We start from the raw sequence: 7284 nt of genomic DNA on the forward strand, positions 1-7284 counted from the left end.
CTCACTGGCTGAGCGCGGTGCGGGCGCAGCGCCGAGGGTTGCGATCCCGTTGCTGGTCCCCGGTGCGGGCGCGGCACCGAGGGTTGCGATCCCGTTACCAGTCGGTAAAAAAGACAAAAAGGAAAAAAAAAAAAAACATGAAACATGAAACATGAGAAGTAGGCCTGATCAAGAGAGCCCCTAAGAAGCTCCGAGGTTAACAAACACAAAAAGCCAGAAGTGGGACATAGAACTAAAGTAGACAATGAAAACACATGTTTTCCTCTACTCCCTTCAAAAATACCATTAAATAGAGAATAAAGGAGTTGGGTTTTTTAAATTTTGTTTTGTTTTTAAATAAGGCATAAACCTACAAGGGCAAAGAAAACACAGCAGAAACAGTGCCAGAGAGAAGGTGACAAAATGCAAGAAGCCAGGAAGCAGGTAGAGGACTGTCCAACCTGAAAGCTCAATGTCTGCTAGGCTGGGAATGGGGGAGGCGAGGGGAGGACCCAGGGAGGCTCAGGACAGGAAGGAACTGGATACTCCCAAGATGCAGACACAAGCAGGTCCAAAGGAAGCCTGGCTGGATGTCTGGATGGAAAAGACTCTTGGTCTCCTCCCCACTCCCACACCAACAGAACATCAAAGAGGGTGTGGATGGAACACCAGGGCAGCAAAGAGCAGTAAGTAAAAGGACAGACTGAACTCCAGGACCCCAACCCTCCTTCCCAGAACACTGGGAGTCAAACTTCCCCTGTGGGAGACTAATCAACCCAAGAGAAAAGATAGACAATAACAGATGGGGGATCCCTGTCAAACACAGTCTCCTGTCCAATTACAGTAGACTTGAACAACAGATCAACTAACTAAAACTAACTGATATTAAGGAATAGTCTATCCAACAACGAAGGAATACATTCTTTTCAAATGCAAATGGAACATTCATCAAGACAGATCGAATTTGGGAGTCACAAAAAAACACTGAAGTACAAAGTTATTGAAATTATTCAAAGCATGTTCTCTAACACTAATAGAATTAAACTGGAAATCCATAACAGAATGATATCTGAAAAATCTCCAATATTTGGAAGTCAATCAATACTTAATACATGGACCAAAAAGAAAGTCTCAAAGGAAATTAGAAAATGAATGGAAATGAAAATATAAAACATCTAAATATGTGGGATACAGGTAAAACCATACTAGAGGGAAATTTATGGCATAAAAAGTTTTCATTAGATAGATCTCAAATGAATAATCTCACTTTATGCAATAAAATCAAGAAAAAGAACAAACAAAATAAAATCAAAGTACACATTAAGAAATAATTAAATAAATCAATGAAATTTAAAACAAAAACAGAGGGTAAAAAAAAATCAATGAAACCAAAAGCTGGATTCTTTAAGAAGAAAAAGGAAAAGAAAAGCAATGGAATTGATAAACCTCTACCTCAGTTATTACTTAATATCCTTCTGCTGTTCCAGGGTTCCACCAAGGAGCATTACACTTAGTTGTCATGTCTCCGTGGGCTCCTCCTGACCTCCTGTGTGTACTCGTGATACAAGAAAAGCAAGAAAAGATACAAATTCAAGAATGAAAGAGGGAATACTGGTGCTGATCCCACAGAAATATAAAAGATAATAAGGGCTAAACAGCTCATGTAGGTACTACATTCTCAAGAAGGTAGACAAAACATCACTCTCCACTCCTTAAACGACAGTCTCCTGTCCAATTACAGTAGACTTGAACAACAGATCAACTAACTAAAACTAACTGATATTAAGGAATAGTCTATCCAACAACGAAGGAATACATTCTTTTCAAATGCAAATGGAACATTCATCAAGACAGATCGAATTTGGGAGTCACAAAAAAACACTGAAGTACAAAGTTATTGAAATTATTCAAAGCATGTTCTCTAACACTAATAGAATTAAACTGGAAATCCATAACAGAATGATATCTGAAAAATCTCCAATATTTGGAAGTCAATCAATACTTAATACATGGACCAAAAAGAAAGTCTCAAAGGAAATTAGAAAATGAATGGAAATGAAAATATAAAACATCTAAATATGTGGGATACAGGTAAAACCATACTAGACGGAAATTTATGGCATAAAAAGTTTTCATTAGATAGATCTCAAATGAATAATCTCACTTTATGCAATAAAATCAAGAAAAAGAACAAACAAAATAAAATCAAAGTACACATTAAGAAATAATTAAATAAATCAATGAAATTTAAAACAAAAACAGAGGGTAAAAAAAAATCAATGAAACCAAAAGCTGGATTCTTTAAGAAGAAAAAGGAAAAGAAAAGCAATGGAATTGATAAACCTCTACCTCAGTTATTACTTAATATCCTTCTGCTGTTCCAGGGTTCCACCAAGGAGCATTACACTTAGTTGTCATGTCTCCGTGGGCTCCTCCTGACCTCCTGTGTGTACTCGTGATACAAGAAAAGCAAGAAAAGATACAAATTCAAGAATGAAAGAGGGAATACTGGTGCTGATCCCACAGAAATATAAAAGATAATAAGGGCTAAACAGCTCATGTAGGTACTACATTCTCAAGAAGGTAGACAAAACATCACTCTCCACTCCTTAAACGAGAGTGGTGCACACTGACTTTCTTCCAAAGAGCACAACATGAATAGGGGGAAGAGTAACTTAACAGTGAAAAACCTGACAAACATGACCTCGGTCACGCAGTCAAGGTCAACACCCAGTGATAAACCACACTGACAGAGTGTACCCACGATGTGATCAGAATGACACCTGACCTCTGTCATCTTCTTCCCAGAAATACATAATCCCAGTCTAAGAATGAGAAAAATATCAGACAAATCTCAATTGAGACACTCTACAAAATAACCTTTAATCCTTAAGTCTGTCAAAGTCATCCAAAAAAAAAAACCTCTGAGAAACCATCAGAGTCAGGAGGAGCCCAAGGAGACATGATGTCTAAATGTAATGTCCCTCAGCGGATCCCTGTATAGTAAAGGGGCATTAAGTAATAACTGAGGAAATCTAAGAGAATGAAAATACTGAGGAAAAAATATTTGCAAAACACATGTCCAATAAAGAATCCGTATCTAGATATATAAAGAACTCTCAAAACTCAGTAAGGAGGAGAAAAAAAAAGAATCGAGTAAAAACATAGGCAAAAACTTTGAACAGACAATTCACCAAAATGACATCTGAATGGGGGGGGAAAGCCCACAAGAAAAGATGCTCAACATCACTAGGGAAATGAAAATTAAAACCATAGTATGATATCACTATACATTCTCAAGAAGGTAGACAAAACATCACTCTCCACTCCTTAAACGAGAGTGGTGCACACTGACTTTCTTCCAAAGAGCACAACATGAATAGGGGGAAGAGTAACTTAACAGTGAAAAACCTGACAAACATGACCTCGGTCACGCAGTCAAGGTCAACACCCAGTGATAAACCACGCTGACAGAGTGTACCCACGATGTGATCAGAATGACACCTGACCTCTGTCATCTTCTTCCCAGAAATACATAATCCCAGTCTAAGAATGAGAAAAATATCAGACAAATCTCAATTGAGACACTCTACAAAATAACCTTTAATCCTTAAGTCTGTCAAAGTCATCCAAAAAAAAAAACCTCTGAGAAACCATCAGAGTCAGGAGGAGCCCAAGGAGACATGATGTCTAAATGTAATGTCCCTCAGCGGATCCCTGTATAGTAAAGGGGCATTAAGTAATAACTGAGGAAATCTAAGAGAATGAAAATACTGAGGAAAAAATATTTGCAAAACACATGTCCAATAAAGAATCCGTATCTAGATATATAAAGAACTCTCAAAACTCAGTAAGGAGGAGAAAAAAAAAGAATCGAGTAAAAACATAGGCAAAAACTTTGAACAGACAATTCACCAAAATGACATCTGAATGGGGGGGGAAAGCCCACAAGAAAAGATGCTCAACATCACTAGGGAAATGAAAATTAAAACCATAGTATGATATCACTATGCAGATACTGGACTGGCCAAAACAAAGAGACACTGACAGTGCTGAGTGACAGAGAGGACACCAAGTGTGGAGGGTTAGAAATCTTGATTCCTGTTTGATTTTGGAATAGGATTTTTAGGTAAATGCATGTATAGGGCAAAAGCCCTCAGGTAGGGGGCCACAGCCCACAGACAGCCAGGCAACAGCCCATCTAATCAACTCTAATCACTGCTTAGGTGTGGGATTGTATACTTTAATGATTTTAGAGCTAACAGGTGGTTGTCATACTGATCCTGTTAAGAGACTTTAAAAATTGCTGAAGGGAAAGATGTGAAAAAAGTGTCTGCTAGGGGCAAGCTGCCTGTTGGGGGAAACTTCGGAGATAATTGTACTTAGATTTTATCATAAGAATGTAACTTTTGCTTAAGGAGAGGTTATCCTTTAGATAATGAGCCAGTTTGACCACGTTAGCTTTGCACAAATTGTACTTTGGAATGTCACACTGTCAATTTTACTGATGTTACTAGTTTCCATTGTTTAAGCTATAGTTAGCCATAGATAACTTTTGTAACACTGCCGATATCCTTGTGTCCTTTTGTAATGATTCAATCAACTGAATTTTCTTGTGAAACTTCCTTGTCTTTACAATAAAAAACAGAAGCTAACTTTGAATCAGATCTGTACCCAGTTTTCTCCTAACAGGGGAGATGCTGGGGTGCAGACCCTTCGGGCTTCTCATCGCATTCATGGTGCTTTGAGTAATCCTTTTTTCGTCTCCATTACATAGTGAGAAGTGTAACAACCAAGCACCTGGAAGAAGTTCTGGCACTCTCTTAAAAAGTTAAGCACACACCTACTACATGGCCTAGCAGTCCCACTTGTTGGTATTTATCCTGGAGAATAAAAACATACATTCACATAAAAACCAGTGCATACATGTTTACAGCAGCATTATCCATAATTGCCAAAAAGTGGAAACCACCCAAATGTCCTTCAGTGGGTGAATGGCTAAGCTCTGGCACAATCACACGAGGGAACACACTCCACGATGAAAAGGACACCACTCCACGATGAAAAGGAAGGAGCTGCTGATGCACACACCACCACAAATGAGTCGCAAATGCATTATGTTAAGTGAGAGAAACAAGTCTCAAAAGGCTGATCGCAGGCTGTATGGTTCCATTTACACAGCACTCTAGAACAGGCAACATGCACAGATAGAGAACAGCTGCCAGAGGTAAACGGCAGTACAAAGGAAATAACTGTGAAATTTGAAAAAGCTAATAAAAATTGTAAAGGTTGAACAGCAGAATGGAAATACTAAAAGGCAAATTAAATGCAAGGCGGGAAATCAAACAAAAAACAACAATTAGAATTCACCAGGAAGAATTAAAAAAAGAAATAATAGTAAAATTTTCCTATAATTAAAAAGAAGTCCTCAGATTGAAGAACCACCAAGTGTTAATCCACATAAACTTTTAAGTCCCACACCTAGACACACTATAGCAAAATTTCAGAACATAAAAGATAAAGAGAAAATCCTAAAAGCTGCCAGATATAACTTCAAAAGGATAAGAATCAGATGAGCATCAGACTTATCAGTAACGAAGGAGTACCTTCAAAGCAGGCAGAGGGAAAATACTTCAGACCAAAATGTGTACATCCGACCACATATCAAAAATATGGGGATAGAAAACTGAGGGAAAGTAAAGACATCTGCAGACTATTAAGCAATTATTTAGATTAGCAAATCCTGTTGACTCTATTTCTAAAAGCATATCCCAAACATGATCCCTCCACAGCAACCATCAACTGCAGTGTCTCCTAAGCAGCTGGTCACCTGCTTCCACTTCTGCCCCCTTAGAGTAAACTATCCACACAGCAGTCAGAGTGATCCCCTTAAGACATAAACACCATCGCTCTGCTCAACCCTGATCACACTTGGAATAAAAGCCAAACTCCTAACCTCAGCCCAGGTGACCTGGCCTCTCGCTCCCCCACCAGAAGCACCTCCCGCCTCTCTCAGCTACCTCGCCATACACCGGCCACATTGTGTGTTCTTGCTGTTCCTGGAACAAAACAAGCTCACTGCAGCTCAGTGGCCGACACTTCTCCCGCCTCTTCCCCGACTCATTCCATCACTCCACTGTGTTCTCTGTGTAAACGCCCCTCCTCAGACAGCCTTCCCAGCTAAAGCCAACTCATACAGAGTTTCTCGGGGCCAGCACAATATGTGTTCAGTAAACACTCGGTGAATGCCTCCATAGCAGGAGAAGGAGCAAAAGGAAATAATCTAAAATGGTTTTGTGGGGTCACAGGAGTAAGAGATAGTTTTTATTTTCTTCCTTATATTTTTCCACACTTTCTAAATTTTCTACAGTTGCCTTTGTATCCCAAAAGGGTTATACATATTTTCAGGTTAAAGATGCACAGAAGTAAATGCAGCTCAAGTGAAAACAAAAACTCTACAGCTGTGTGCTTCCTAGAGATTCAAAAAATGGCTGGGGAAAAAGCTGAATTGTTTAAGACTTAAGTTTCTGCCTTCCTGCTTCTCTTCTATATTTCAGCTCGTAGACAGGACAATGGGACAGGGGTGGGGGGGTCCACATGAGCTCTGTAGAGGAGAGCACCTAAACCAGCAACCCTCAACTCCAGACGCAGGTCAGAATAACTCGTCACAAGTCTTCAGAAAGTTCATGGAAAGATGCGTATCTTTCAATTCAATTTTTCCACAAATTTTTTGAAGTACCTTCCTATTTTAATGTTTCAAATGCCAAACTCCAACAGAAACAGCATCAGAGATGTGGCCCTAGAGATGGGGCCCACAATATTAATTTTGAAAACATATCAAATTTAGAGGGTTCAAAATGAAAAGCCATGTTAGATACAGTTAAAAAAAAAAAAAAAAAAGCCTACTTCCCTCAACTGTCTAGCCTCCAGTTCCCCTTCCCACAGCCACCACTGTTATCAAGTTCACGTATAATCACAGAAGATTCCAATGCAAAGCTCTAGTTGAAAAGCAACGCTCTAAAATGAAAACAAACAAAAAGACATTCGTCTAGATTGTGGTTCTCAAACTTTTGGGTCTCAGGGCTCCTTTACACTCTTAAGATTTCACGTATAATCACAGAAGATTCCAATGCAAAGCTCTAGTTGAAAAGCAACGCTCTAAAATAAAAACAAACAAAAAGACATTCGTCTAGATTGTGGTTCTCAAACTTTTGGGTCTCAGGGCTCCTTTACACTCTTAAGACTGAGGACCCCAACAAACTTATGTTTATGTAGGTTACATCTATCCATAGTTACCATATTAGA

Source organism: Galeopterus variegatus, unplaced genomic scaffold (genome assembly GCF_000696425.1).
Source record: "Galeopterus variegatus unplaced genomic scaffold, G_variegatus-3.0.2 Scaffold9859, whole genome shotgun sequence".
Taxonomy (NCBI): domain Eukaryota; kingdom Metazoa; phylum Chordata; class Mammalia; order Dermoptera; family Cynocephalidae; genus Galeopterus; species Galeopterus variegatus.